At 51.8% G+C, this 14509-nt stretch overlaps 1 long non-coding RNA gene across 1 annotated transcript; it reads right to left on the bottom strand.

Annotated features, from left to right (window-relative positions):
• Positions 1 to 3834: 3834 nt before the first annotated feature.
• LOC130543316 (uncharacterized) lies at positions 3835 to 11823 on the bottom strand. Its single transcript, XR_008958567.1, has 5 exons — positions 11686 to 11823; positions 11068 to 11092; positions 9116 to 9204; positions 7209 to 7280; positions 3835 to 4360 (listed from the first exon to the last, which is right to left on the bottom strand). It is a non-coding gene; the product is annotated as an uncharacterized LOC130543316 (long non-coding RNA).
• Positions 11824 to 14509: the final 2686 nt, after the last annotated feature.

Here is a 14509-nt window from a genome sequence, read left to right as displayed (position 1 = left end):
TTGGCCAGCCTGGGAATGGGGTATAGGCCTCCTCCATCGTCCCAATGAGAGGTGCTGGCCAGGGTCCTGGAACCCTCAGAGCAGTTGGGACACACTCCTTCGTGGCCCCCTCACAGCCTGACGTGAGCTTCAGGGAATGTGACCACAGTCAGGGCCAGGGGAGGAGGACAGGAAAGATGCGAGGCCAGCTCCCCAGACAGGTCTGCCCACCAGAAAGACCCAGGGGGCTTCTACAGGGTGGCGTGAGCCTGCACAGCCCAGGCCTGCTTGTGGAGACACGAGGCCTGAGGTCACTTCTGAGAACCCTCACCTAGATGGTTAGATAGCCCTGGTCTCCTATGAGCCATCATAAAGGAGAATGCCCTGGTCTCCAACCATAGCGCGGGGGTGGGGGGGTGGGGGGGTGCCCTCATCCCTCACTGCAGAGGGGGCTACCTTGGTCCCCCACTGTAGAGGGGGTGCCCTGCTCTCCCGCCATAGAGAGGGTGTGCCCTGGTCCCTCACTGCAGAGGGGGTGCTCTGGTCCCTCACTGTAGAAGGGGGTGGGAACATGAGGAGGGGCCCCAGTGAGGCTGTAGGTGCCAAGAACTTAGCTGTGGTGGTTGGCACCACTCCCCTCTGCCTTTGCCGGTGGTTCCCTCAGCAGCTGGATAAATGCTGGGTTCTCAAGGTGCAGTGGGGATGCCTCTCCAATTTCCCTCCTCAGCCATCACTAATGGATGACAGAACAAGTCTGCCTTGCTGACTAGGACAGAGAGCACAAAGAGAAGGTGCAACTCTCTCAGCCTGTGACACCCCTTCCCCCCACCTCCCCCTCCTCCACATCTGCCTCTCAGGGGATAGGGCACTAGAGCCCATACTTCCAGGCTCCCTGGCCCTATCATCTGTGCCTCATCCATCTCTGGGACCTGGGGTATGCACATGACATGCACAGGGCATGCCCAGAGAACAGACCCAGGGCAGAGGCCAGAGTGGCTCCAGGAGGTGGGAGTCCTGGTCCCTGGTACAGGGAGTGTGCACTAGGAGAAGAGAGCTCAGCTGTCCGGGTGCGTCTCTGGCCCACACATATTCCCTGCTCTGTTCCCTGGGGAGGGCGTGCCTGGCTCTGGGTACCTTTCAACAGCACAGGCTTTGGCCTTGTGGCGGATGGATGAGGAGTAGGTCTGCTGCTCTCCCTGGGGCAGCTCTCGCACCTGCACAGTGAAGTAGTGGATGGGGGGGCCCGTTGCTGCCCGGGACCCACTGGAGCCGGAGGCTGTGCACAGTCACTTCTGCCAGTGACACCAGGAGCTCTCGGGGGGGGGGGCACTGGACGCTCTGCAACCAAAACAGAACAGACCAGGGACACGTGACCAGCTGCTTCTCCAGGAAGGCACCATGTGAGCTCAAGCATGAGGACACGGGCTGCCTATGAGGGCAGAGAACAGGGAGCTCATTCCCAGTTCCGCAGGCACCTGCGGCTCCCTCACAGCCGACTCTGGACCTGCCCCAGCCTGGACCTCACGGGAGACCCTGGCTTGCTTCCAAAGCGCTGTTCTCTCCTGCCAGAGACAGTCAGACAGACAGGAGGATGAGCCCACACATGCTCCGTGGCAACCACACGTCCCTACAATATCTCGAAGTTGACACCTGGGCTCTGCTGAGCACATCCAGGCCCCTGTGGACTCTCCCTGTGATCTCAGGCTCAGTGCATCTGTCATTCTGACTCCTTCTTCCTGGAAGCCAACCCGAGCCTGAAACACAGACGGTGTCCCACTCGGCTCCTCCGGGGCGTGTCACCGCCACTCTGTCCCCACAGTGCTGGCGACTGGGATTGCAGAGCGCAGGGAGCGGGGACCTGGCTCCCGAGCGTGGATCGTTCCCAGCATGCATCTCCCCGTCCCATCAATTGCAGCAGAGGAACCCCACAGAGGAAGGAATAATTGATTAATTGTTTATCATGAAGATGATTGATCCTGTTGAGAATGTGTGGTGGGTAATGAAGCAGTGATGATCGCCGACCCTGAGGTGATGGCGGGAGGAGCCCTTCCACCTGACTGTGGTCGGCACTCCTCTGGGAGCACACACTTGGGCTGTCAGGGTCCTCCTCCCTCAAAGCAAGAGCCCTGCATCCCCTCACCAGCCACAAGGACCACCCTCCTGGGCATACTGGCAATTGGTGAAGCTCTGCTGGGGGGGGGGGTCTGCAGGCCCTGGAAGACATCCCCTAAGCTCTATGGGCCCAAGGCAGGTGGTGTGGGTGGTTGGCACGTGGGCTGAGGTGTGGGCATGCATCCCCCAGCCCCAGCAGCAGCAGCCCCGCTGTGGACCAGGGTGCCTCCTGGAGGGCACTCCTGATAATGCTTCCATCTGGATTTAAGTCACGTCACACCTTTAGCAAACCTGGCTTTCCCTGTGCCTTAGAAAGTGCTGAATTTCCCTACGGGGCTGCATCAACTCTAAGGAAGATGGCAAGGGCCTTTGGGAGAGGCACTCAGGGCCCTGAGCATGCCCCGGACAAGGGGGAGCCTGAGGACCTGGGCCAAAGCTGCAGGAGGGGTTCTCCTGGCACCTGTCCCCAGTCTCGCCAACCCCACCCCTGTGCTGGCAGCTGCAGGTCAGACAGCGCTATGTGCCAAAAGCCAGGGGCCAACTATGCATGGCTGTCTCTCCACCCACCTCAAGCTTTGGTGTCTCCAGTGACTTCAAGGCTTCCTTCCTCCAGTTAGCAGTAGAGGTAATCTTTGTCAGAGGAGGGGCTGTGCATTTGTCTGCATCCTTGGGGGACTGAGGCTCGGCGGTTGAGGTCGGGGGACTCACAGCAGGCTACAGCCTTCCCCTGGAATGTGTGGAGCCCTGGAAGATCCGAAGCCACAGATGGGGGACACCAGCATCCCCCCGTTGGCCATCGCAAGGGTCAGCCGTGTGCCTGGGCCGAGCAGCCCTGTCCTGAGCAGCTGGGTCTTCCAGCCGGGGCGGCCTCCGAACAAGTGCCAGAGCTCAGTGGGCCCTTCCACCTTGTGGGGCATCAGCTTCCCCAGCTGCTCAGCCTGCTTGTGAGGGAATTTGAGAGAGCAGTGAGCCGCAGTGCCTGGAAGGTGGCCAGAGTGTGGTACGGGCTCAGTGCATGCTAGGCTCCTTTGCCTTCTACCTTTTGTAGGTTTCAGATCGGCCCTTGGGATGGTTTTCCAAGCACTCTGGGCTCAATTCATGCCTCCCTAAGACTGTCTAGATCTTCTCCTAGAGTGATCCCGCAGGCCACGGGGTCACTGGCTCACATTCTGAATGCAGCCATGGCACCAGCTCTGTCCCTGGAGTTCTGCGGACCATGCTGGCCCTCAGGCTTCCCAAGAGGCCACCAGGTGAGTGCAGGGAACAGAGAGGGGAAGGGCCTTGCCTAAGGTCACACAGCTCCAGAGCCTGATGCTTGGGGACTCCCAGAGCCCACCCATTTACTCTGTGCGCAAGCACCTTCCTGTCATCCTCTTCCCTGAGACCTCTGGGTCTGGTCCTGATCTCCCAACCTGGAGTTGGGGTGGCCCTGGAGAGGGAGTCTGCTGAGGCAGATTCCAGAGTGAGGCTGGAGGGCATGTCAGGTGCTCGCTGAGATGGGAACCCACAGCAGATTTCTGTAGGTGGAGGAGACTGAGTGTCTGTGGACGGTGTCCACGTCACGGCCTCACAGCTGTATCCCCGGCAAATGACTGAAACCGTCTGGGCCCCACTTCTGTAGAACTGGGGCTCACAGTGCTTTGTTCCCCAGGCCTTTGTGAGGATAAACCAAGACAATGTACAATAAGCATCTCACCAGTGCTTGGAACGGAAGCAGCATCCGTGGAGACAGATCTCCCTATGATGCTGGGTAGAAAACTTGTTTATTGAGCCCCTGCTGAGATGGGCACCTGGTTTTGACCATCAGCGATCAAGTGCCTGGCTTCAGGGAGCTGCGGTCCAACAGGATGTCTCAGAGCCACCCTGGGCCAGTTACACAACCTCGCTGAGCCGCGTCTCCAGCTTTAAACCTGGGACATTCCTGTCTTTCTGGTAAATGTCAGGCTGTGCAGACATGCAACAGTGCAGGCCCTGACCCAGGAAGCCGTGGACCCAGCAAGTTCACGGCTCCCATTTAGGCCCAGCTCTCCTCCGCACAGCACCACAACAGTGGACTTGGGCCCCGGGCTCGTATGTCTCTTCTCAGTGCTGATGACAGCGGCCACCAGCGGCAGCCCCTAGTGGTGTTTCGTCTTGGCCAAAAGCCTGAAGATGTATGCCGACTCCAGGGCCAGCTTGGCTGCTGTGAACTGCCTCACCGTGGTCTCCATCTCCACTGTCGTGAACGTGCTGGGGCTGTTGCTGGCCAGGCGGTAGGGAATCTGGTACCCTGTGGACAGGGCAGGAGGACCACACATTGGTCACGTCACCCCCCTCGGACCCCGCATTCCCGCCACCCTGCCACCACCACTCTGCTTTCTTTCCCTGACATTCTTCCTCCTCTGCCAGCATCTGAGAGGGAGGGCACAGCCTTGGTGATGGATGGAGACTCTGAGTGCTGGGCCCCCATGACCCTCGTTCCCCTTCATCCTTCCTGCCACCAAGATGTGGACACAGTTTCATCTTCCCCAGGGCTGTTGCAGCTGAGAGAACATGGCAGGAACCAACCAGTGCTGGTGAGGGGCAAGCCCAGTGCTCCCTGCTTTTTCTCTTCCTCCTCACCCCTCCTGCCACTCCCCCATCCTCCCAGGGCCAAGAGCAGTGCCTCCTCCTAGAATGTTCCTTCAAGTGCGCCCTTCTCCCATGGTTACATGTCTTTCCCCTCAGTCATCCTCCCCATCTGTCCACAGATCCCAGCTTTGGGAATGGGAGCTGGTGCCAGCTCAGCACTGTCCCCTGCTGTCGGCCCCTCCTCTGCGCCCACCCCCAGGAAACCCCAGCGTGCCCCCCTTCCTGGGGGTTCCCCTGCAAATAATACCCCCCTGCCAAGGAAGCAGTGGGGTGCATGTTATCAGTTCTGGGGGGCTTCTGCAGCTCTGAATGGCTCCTGAAGTTCCTTGGTTTTCAAGGGATTGCAGTTGATGAGATGTTATGAATGACCAAGCCTCCCAACCAGGCTGCGCCAGACCGCCTCCACGCATGTGTGAAGAGGCAACGCCAACTGTCAGACCCAGCCCGGGACCCAGCTGTGCTCCTGCCCTGATTAAAACCAGAGCTGGTGGGGTGCAGTGGCATCCACAAACACAGAAGACAGCCAACCTGCTCATTGACAGATGATGTGGGCCTCAAAGTCGGGAAATCGTGGGGTCCAGAAAGAACTTGTGTTTACTCAATAGATGTGTGCCCCACGAACCCAGAAAGCTCTGGATCAGCAGAGGGGCTTCTTGGGTCCGTGACAGCAAGGGCAGAGTGGTGACAACGGTTACTGTCCCCCTGGACTGTGCTCAGTCAGCCTCCAGGCCTCCCAGGTCCCTTTCTGCAGCCACCTATCGCAGTCAGTCCCTCCCAAATGTCCCCTGGGGGACACACTGCCCCTCCTGAGGACCATGGCTCCACAGTCGGACCCGCAGCAGCTTGCCTCCCCTGGGCCTCTCTGCTCTGCACTCTCCTCCCTTCTGTTCATCACCAACAGGCAGGAGCCTGTTCGGGTCCATCCAGCCAACTCCTGGTGGACCTGTAATCCCAGAACTGACCTAGGAAAAATTCCTCAGCCCCTCAAACTGCGAGAAGTGCCTTCCACTCTCTGTTCCACTCACCACCTACTTGTTTACAGGCCACATGCCTTGATGAGACCCTGGACTCCCTGGAGACCTGGAAGGCATCTGTCTTGGCCTCCCCGCAAAGTCCTTGGAGTGGCAGGGTTTCAGGGCCCTGAAGTGGAATCATGCAATATTGGTCTTTCTCTCCATGCTTTATCTCACAGAGCATAATATGTTTTCAAGGTCCGTCCATGTTGGGGCATATTTCAAAATTGAATTCCTTTATAGACCTCCAGTTAATAAAAGTGTATCGATATTGTTTTGCTAATTATAACAAATGCACCACACCCATATAAGATGTTATTAGTGGAGGAATTGGGGTTGGGGGGCGTGGGTTATGGGAACTTTCTATATTATCTCTTCAACTCTTAGATTTGTCTAAACCTCTTGTTGTCAATAATGCCTATTAATTTTTTAAAATCCAAGAACACTCTTTCAGGGAGCGATCTGTGTCAGCCAATATTGGTTCGAACATCAGCTGAAGGTCTGTACGTTAGCTAAAGATGTTGTTTACTGGTAAAGGTGAGCCCATTCTAGAGTTAGAAATGCACCTTGACTGCTGGAGTTACAGCGATACTGATTGACTTGATCATTTGCCTTTGCATACAGAAGAGAAGAATGTGGCTTCACATTTTGATGTTTTCTCTTACATATGGGTCACTGAATAAAGTAGCATCATTCTTCTTGAATGAACCTAATGAGTCCATTCCCACAGTACCTTCAACTGGGTCATTGGTAGGGTGCCCCCTGTTGTTTGGCCAGAGGCAGAGTTTTCAGAATCACTGCTTGGGGTCAGGTGATACTCTTGACTTCAGGCAGGAGCCGCGAGCACCTGAGAAAGTTACGTACACCCCTCTGTGTCTCATTTGCCTGTTCTGAGATGTTGAAATGTGACTGTGGCCTACTTATTAGAATTATGTTATGAGGCTAAAAGTAAATAAACACAAGGAAAGCCTTAAGAAAAATAAAATAAATGACTGGTGTTTCATAATCGCCCTAAGTGTTCAAGCACTGAGCGACTGCAAGAATAAGGTAGACACTTGGTGGTGGTGGAATCCAGAGAGGGGACGTGGATGGCTCCACACCAAGAGAGGATGGACACTCACTCTTAGCTTTACATGGGAAGGATGCTTTACTGCTCGTGGACAATACCTGTTACCATCTCCTGTAATCCTCAGGTCAGCCCTATTGAAGTGGGTGGGGGCAGAGCAGGGGCTGTAAGCCATATTCTAGTGGGAGGCACTGAAATGTAGAGAGATTAAGTGACATGCCAAGAGTTACCAGTCACTTTTGCCAACATTAGAGATAGGTTTCTTACAGGCTTTTTCTATTTATGCACTTCCCACCAAAGGGAACACTGTTCTCATTTGGGGCATAGGTAGTAATTCCTCCAAGTCGTGTGCCTGAATCATCAAAAGTGGCCTCGGTTTGGAGTTGACACAGGAGTTGGAATTCCCCAACGTTCCCAGAGGGACGTACCATGGGGGGTCCGCGGATGGATGGCACATCCAGCAGTCAGAAACCCAGGAGTGACATCAGGGATGTTCTGACCTATCAAGGGTAATAATTAGTAGAATGATTAGAATAAGAAAACGGGAGTAAAGGGGTCATTCTGGGTGAATGGCAACAAGGGTTTATGGGAAATGAGAAGAATTATTTTAACTGAGCAGATACAAAACAGAAAAAGAATTAAATGGGAGTCTTGGCCCAATATCTTGTGTGGAAACTGCCCACTAGCCATCACAATTTGCCTGTTCTGAAAATCTTGGGGCAACTGCCTGCTTCTGAAGACTGGCTATTTCCAGAGGATCTCTGAGAAGCCTCAGTTGGAGTAGCCCTCTAATTGTGTGAAATTCTGATTTTTTAAATTATTTTATTTATTTTAGTGGAGACATATGAAGCCAAGGGTGAACTCCCACTTTGTTACACTGCTTTTTTTAAAAACAGTACCTGAAGGGGTCCCTTCAGGGGATGTGTAAGGGCAGTTTTTCTCTGATGTCTCTTCCTGAGGTTGAAGATCATGAAGAGGTTTCTAGGAAGATTTCAGGAATGGAGGCCTGAAGCTGTTGGTGAAAAACTTGGGCACTATTACAAGAGCTCTTTGCAATATGCTGCCATGTCTGCACGTAGTAGGGTAGTGCAATCTAGTCTGGGTAGTGAAATTCCTAGAGATAAGGAACTTCCAGCTACTCATTTAGTGGGAGAGCCCGTGTGTTCCCAAGTGAATGGACTGGAGAGCCATCATCCCTAATGTGTATTTGCACCCAGGGAGCTCACAGGTTTCTGAAAGTTTTGCTACTTTAAATGGAAGGATGAAAATGTTTTGCCCACTCGAAACAGTTTATGTCTTAAATAATGAACTGTGTTACAGCAAAATTGTAATTTCTTGTGAAACTCTATATTTCTTTTTGGCCAAGGTTGAGAGCAAGTAAAGAGAACCCTTTTTAGAGGCTTTTTTGTTCTCTGGACAAAGTCGGAGATCATTCACACGTTGTATAAGAACTGAATTACAAGGGAAACTTAGATTTCCTTTTTCAGTCTTGATTGAGCACACGGGAAAAGGAGAGGGGCCTTCAGTGAACTCCTGGGCCATGACTGTCCAGGTATGCCACTGTTCTGTCCAGGAGAGAACAAAAAGGATATACCCTTCTGGTCTCTTAGTGAAAAAACTTTGGATTCAGAATTTCTTTTGGAGGCCTCAACATAGCATCCAAAATGTGCTGCCCATTGGGCTTCCTCCTTTCCGATGATGCTTCTCAAATGAATGATTTTGCTCCAATCAGGTTGTCTAGAGTTGGCCCTGAAAAGCCAAATCATCATTGGTGAAGTCGTGGGGAACAAGAATTCGGATTGTGATGAATGTACACATAAGCATCAGACATTTTTTTCTGGAAAAGGAGAGGGGTTAGGTTTAGAGGATTCCCAAGAGAGCTGGTGAGAGTTGGTAGAAATAGAACATTTGTGCATCTCGTGCCTTGGGCCCCCAAAATGACAGGGCTGAAGAGAGAGATGATAGATTTGAAGATCCAAGAACATCAAGTGCCTGGAGGAGCCCAGATCCTGCAGGAGGAGGATCATAACAAGCAGGAAAGAGGAACTTGGCCAAAGCTACAAAAAGGACCTTATCAATAAGAGAGAGGAGAGGGGTGCCTGGGTGGCAAAGGTGGTTAAGCTTGTGACTCCTGGTTTCGGCTCAGGTCATGATCTCTGGGTCCTGGGGTCAAGTCCCATGTCAGGCTCTGCCCTCAGTGGGGATTCTGCTTTGGATCTCCCTCTCTCTTCCTCTGTCCCTCCCCCACTCGTGCCATCTCAGTCTCTCCCAAACTAAAGTAAATAAATCATTACCAAAAAAAAGGAGTATAAAAATGAAAGAGGAAATAAATTACATGCAGATGGTGGATCTATGGGTCCGAGTCTTCGCAACCTGCGAAGTCGTCTTCCTTACGGACGACAGTGAGCATCGTCATGGCCTGGTCTTGGGAAAGGAAAGGGGACAATCAGGGTGAAGTGAGGACTCAGGCCACTGCCCCTGGGATTATGTCCCCAACCCCAAAACTCAATGCTGCCCTCAGCTCCGCAGTCCCCCCACCTCACCACCCATGGGGCCGTGATCCCTTTACCTCACTGATGAGAAAGGCGTCCAGGGTCTCTGGGCCCTTCCCAGCCCTCAGATTTCATAACTGGGACCAGGAAGCAGTGCCTGTCAGCCCATTCTTTCAAGAAGCAGCCACAGTGGTGCCCATGACTTTCTGTCCCCATGATTTCCTACCTTCCTCTGCTCCCTCCTGCTACCCTCCCTCCTCTCTCCCTGCATCATTAATTTCTTATTTCCCTTCTCCTGTCACCTCCAACAACCAGACTGTTCTCTGCAATGGGAACAGTGGAGGAACGATCATGGGTTTACTGACACGCTCCCTAGTCAATCAGTTGATCAATGAGCCAATGCAGCTAACATGGAGGCGGCTGCCATGGGCCTGGGGTGATGCTGGGCCATGAGAGTGACCATCAACTGGGCAATCAAGTGACTGCCGATGCCTGGGCTCATCTTGGGCACTTGAGACACACTTCCTATTGATGACAGCCCGTAAGTGTCCTAGCCCAGAGAGGAGATGAATGTGACAATAGAGGTAATGGTACTTGTCCGAATTCCCCTAGTCTGTCAGTGGGGTGACGGGCAATCTCCAGCTGGTGTGGCCACATAAACACCAGTACCTGCAGTGTTCACCAAAGTCCCTGAGACCTGGAAGGACTAGGGGAGGCCCCGAGCAGATGGATGGAAGGTCCGAGGGTGGGCCGTGACCACGATGTGGGGACCAGGCCCATCGCTGTCAGTGGGATCTGACAGGAGCAAAGACCCTGGCCCCACTTCCCAGAGCCTCTGTCCTGGGCCCAGTCAGCCCCAAGAGACCAGCTCAGAGGGACAGTGAGAGCCAGTGTGTGCTGCCAGCCCAGCAGCCATCACACAGGCCTCTAGAATTCCCGTCAGCCAAGGAGGGTCTCCAGGCAGCTGCATATGAGCCTCTCTCCCATGGAGACAAGTGCAGGTCTTGCTCTGGTCCCAGTATAATGGATGTGGTGAGGAGAAGAGAGAAATGTACTCCAGGATGTACCTCTCACTTCACCTCTGCAGCAGAATGACTCGGGGAGTATTGCTCGCTATGAATAGGGTTAGAGCATATGGAGGCATTTGGTTCCCAGGAATGAGCTGAGGGCCACCGCTTGGCCTCCTGCGGTAATAGGGCTATAATGTGTGCCCTGTGACGAGATTTCTTTATCTCGTCTTTTCTTTTCTTTTTTCTTTCTTTCTCTCTCTCTCTCTTTCTTTCTTTCTTTCTTTCTTTCTTTCTTTCTTTCTTTCTTTCTTTCCTTCCTTCCTTCCTTCCTTCCTTCCTTCCTTCCTTCCTTCCTTCCTTCCTTCCTTTATTTTTTTTGAATGTGGACAATGGCCATTGTGCAGTGGCAGTGGGATACACCTCCTGGAGAAATATGCAATCTCTCTCGCTCTTTCCATCTCTGCCTCTCCCTCTCTGCATCTCTGTTTCTGTGTCTGACTCTCCCTGTCTCCCACACAAAAACACAAACAATCATACAACATAGAGCCACAAGACACCCCAACCCCAAGCCTCACGCACACACACCCACACCACACACAGGGAATACAATGGCTTCCTAGGACTGTAGACACATGGACACACTTTTTCACCTGGGAAATCTCCTGTCCACCACACCCCCACAAACCAATCAGGGTGGCTCGCCAGACTGAGGATTGCAAGGATGCCCCACCTGCATTAACATCTAGAGTTTTGTCTCAGGAAGAGGCTGATTCCAGAATACGTACTACATTCAATGGATGGTGCTGTCACCTGCAGGTACAGAAAAGAGGACACAGTGAGGCTCAGGTCATGCTACACAATGTCTGTCTGCGTGAGCTTTATTTCCCCCAATGACTTTAGGAACCCAGATGGAACACAGTGGTTGAGTCCAACGACCCCAAAGTAAGTGAACTGGATGCCTTAGGAAGTTGTTTTTCCTGGGGGACATGTCTGTCCAGTCCATTCAGGACCGTGACTACAAAATGCTTCATCCAAGCAGGAGAAAGTGTTACTGAGGGACAGGATCCTAACACAGCGTTTAGAACCAGGTTTGGTGTCACCAATGGTAAATGTCTTCTCGAATCAGCTAACGGTTGGCAAGAGACAACCACTCAATGCTCTCCCCATCGGGGAAATTACATATGTATAATCTCAAAAGTATATATAGCTTTTTACATAAAATCTGTATATAAAAATAATTTCATTTCCATATACAAGCAGTTGACATTAGGAAAATGATTTTTGTTTTAGTATTATGTTCAATTCGCCAACACAGAGTATACTGTCTGAATTTCATCTGAATTTGATTGGAAAGAAACCCAGAAAGCAACATTTGTTCCTCGGGGATAGACAGGCGAGCTCACCTTGGCAAGAGGCAGGCCCTCCTCCTCTGTGATCCTCTGAAAAAGCCATGACCAGACAGCGCCATCATCAGTCACGTCTAGAAGGACACAGAGTACCTGTCAGTGTATTGGTGGTGCTGCTCAAGAAAGATGCGGGGAGGGGCTCCTGGGTGGCTCAATTGGTGAACCATCTGCCTTCATCTCAAGACAGGACCTCAGGGTCCTGGGATCAAGTCCTGGATGGGGCTTCCTGCTCAGCGAGGGTCTGCTTTTCTCTCTCCCTCTGCCCCTCTCACTTGTTTGTGCTCTCACTCGCTCTCTCTCAAATAAATAAAATCTTTTTAAAAAAAAGAATGCCTCAGGGAGTATTGCTCGCTATGAATGGGGTTAGAGCCTATGGAGGCATTTGGTTCCCAGGCATGGGCTGAACGCCACCACTGGGTCTCCCCCGGTAATAGGGCTATAATGTGAGCGCTGTGATGAGATTTCTTTATCTCGTCTTTTCTTTTGTTTGTTTGTTTGTTTGTTTGTTTGTTTCTTTCTTTCTTTCTTTCTTTCTTTCTTTCTTTGAGAATGTGGACAATGGGAATTGTGCAGTGGCAGTGGGATACACCTCCTGGAGACATATGCAATCTCTCTCTCACTCTTTCCATCTCTCCCTCTCCCTCTCTGCATCTCTCTGTCTGTGTCTGTCTCTCCCTGTCTCCCACACAAAATCACACACTCACAATCACACCACATAGAGCCATAAAAGACACCCCAACCCCAAGCCTCATGCACACACACCCACACCACACGCAGGGAATACAATGGCTTCCTAGGACTGTAGACACATGGGCACACTTTTTCACCTGGGAAATCTCTGGTGCCCCACACCCCCACAAACCAATCAGGGTGGCTCGCCAGACTGAGGATTGCAAGGATGCCCCACCTGCATTAACATCTAGAGTTTTATCTCAGGAAGACGCTGATTCCAGAATACATACTGCTCTCGCTGGTTGATGGTGTCACCTGCAGGTACAGAAAAGAGGACACTGCGAGGCTCAGGTCATGTTATACACTGTCTGTCTTCATGAGCTTTATTTCCCTCAATGACTTTAGGAACCCAGATGGAGCACAGTGGTTGAGTCCAACGACCCCAAAGTAAGTGAACTGGATGCCTTAGGAAGTTGTTTTTCCTGGGGGACATGTCTGTCCAGTCCATTCAGGACGGTGACTACAAAATGCTTCATCCAAGCAGGAGAAAGTGTTACTGAGGGACAGGATCCTAACACAGCATTTAGAACCAAGTTTGGTGTCACCAATGGTAAATGTCCTCTCAAATCAGCTAACGGTTGGCAGAGACAACCACTCAATGCTCTCTCAAAAAGGAAAATTGTATGAGATCTATATGTATAATCTCAAATATACATTGTCTGATTTTCATCTGAATTTGATTTGAAAGAAACCAAGAAAGCAACATCTGTTCCTGGGACAAAGAACTTCTAGCTCACCATGGCGAGAGGTGTGCCTCCGGCGCTGTCTCCTTTGATGGGATCGATGTCTTCCTCCAAGGCATCTAGGACACAGAGTACCCGTCAGCACATTCCTCTTGTTGCTCAAGAATATTCATGGAATGTTGCTTGATATGGACATGAGGCTGGGGTGTATGGAGCCAGCTGGTTTCCAAGCATGGACTGAAGTGCCCCTGCTGGGCCACCCACTGCAGTAAGGCTCTAAAGTGCACAGTGTGATAACATGGCTTTGGAGAAGGGTGATATCATGCAGTATCTGTCTGACATATCTTCTGGAGAAACATGTTTCTCTCTCTCTCTCTATCTTTCTGTCTTCTCTCTTTCTGTGTCTCTGTCTTTGTCTCTCTTTCTCTTGCTCTCTCTCTCTCTCTCTCACAAACACACACACACACACTCACAATCACACTACACAAGACACTAACCCCCAAGCCTCATGCACATACACCCACACCACCCAGGGGGAATGCATTGGTTTCCTAGGACTGGAGACACATGCACATAGTTTCTCACCTGGAGTTTGCTTTTCCCCACACTCCCAAGCCTCAGTCCTACCAGGAACCTGGAATCAGATGGCTCTCCAGACTGAGGACAGTGAGGACATCCCCCCACCTGCCTTACCATCTAGAGTTTTTCCTCAGCAAGGGACTGATTCCAGAATACGTACCACTTCCACATGGTTCTGGGGCCACCTGCATTTACAGAAAAGAACACACCCTGAGAGTCAGGTCATATGCATACTCTGTCATCACTGGTTCTCTTGGTGACTACTGAAAACCAAATGAGAATCAGCAGGAAAGACAAAGGCCTGGAAAGGAAGCACAGCGTGCACCTGTGGAAAAGGCATGAGCTTTTCCTGGGGGATGAATCTCTCAAATTCCCTGAAGCACAATCACAAAACTCTTAATTCAGGGAGGAAAAACCACTTCTGAGTAAAAGGTCCCCTACCACACAGTTTACAACCTTCCCTCCCAACACCCCAAGAAAATGGTACCTCACGTCTAAAAACTACACTGTCATGTTGTCATAGCTGAACTCACTTCAAAAAGATGAAACTCAAGTAAGAAACATTTCTTTCTCAGGCAAAGACAGCCAAGCTTACCCTGGATGTGTTGGGCCACAGTGCTTTCTTGCCAAGGTCCTCCTTGGTAGACTCTAAAAGGACACAGAGTAAGTGTCAGTCCATTGATGGTCCTACTTGGGAATTACTCTGTGATCACTGTTGATATGGACATGGGACAAGACTGTATGGGAGTGACTGGTTAAGAAGCATGGGCTGAGCTGCTGCTGGGCCATTCTCCTTGGTGGGTGAGGAAAAGCCAACAAGAGGATGA

This window comes from Ursus arctos, unplaced genomic scaffold (assembly GCF_023065955.2).
Source record: "Ursus arctos isolate Adak ecotype North America unplaced genomic scaffold, UrsArc2.0 scaffold_11, whole genome shotgun sequence".
Lineage (NCBI taxonomy): Eukaryota > Metazoa > Chordata > Mammalia > Carnivora > Ursidae > Ursus > Ursus arctos.
This window is presented reverse-complemented; position numbering and strand designations above follow the sequence as displayed.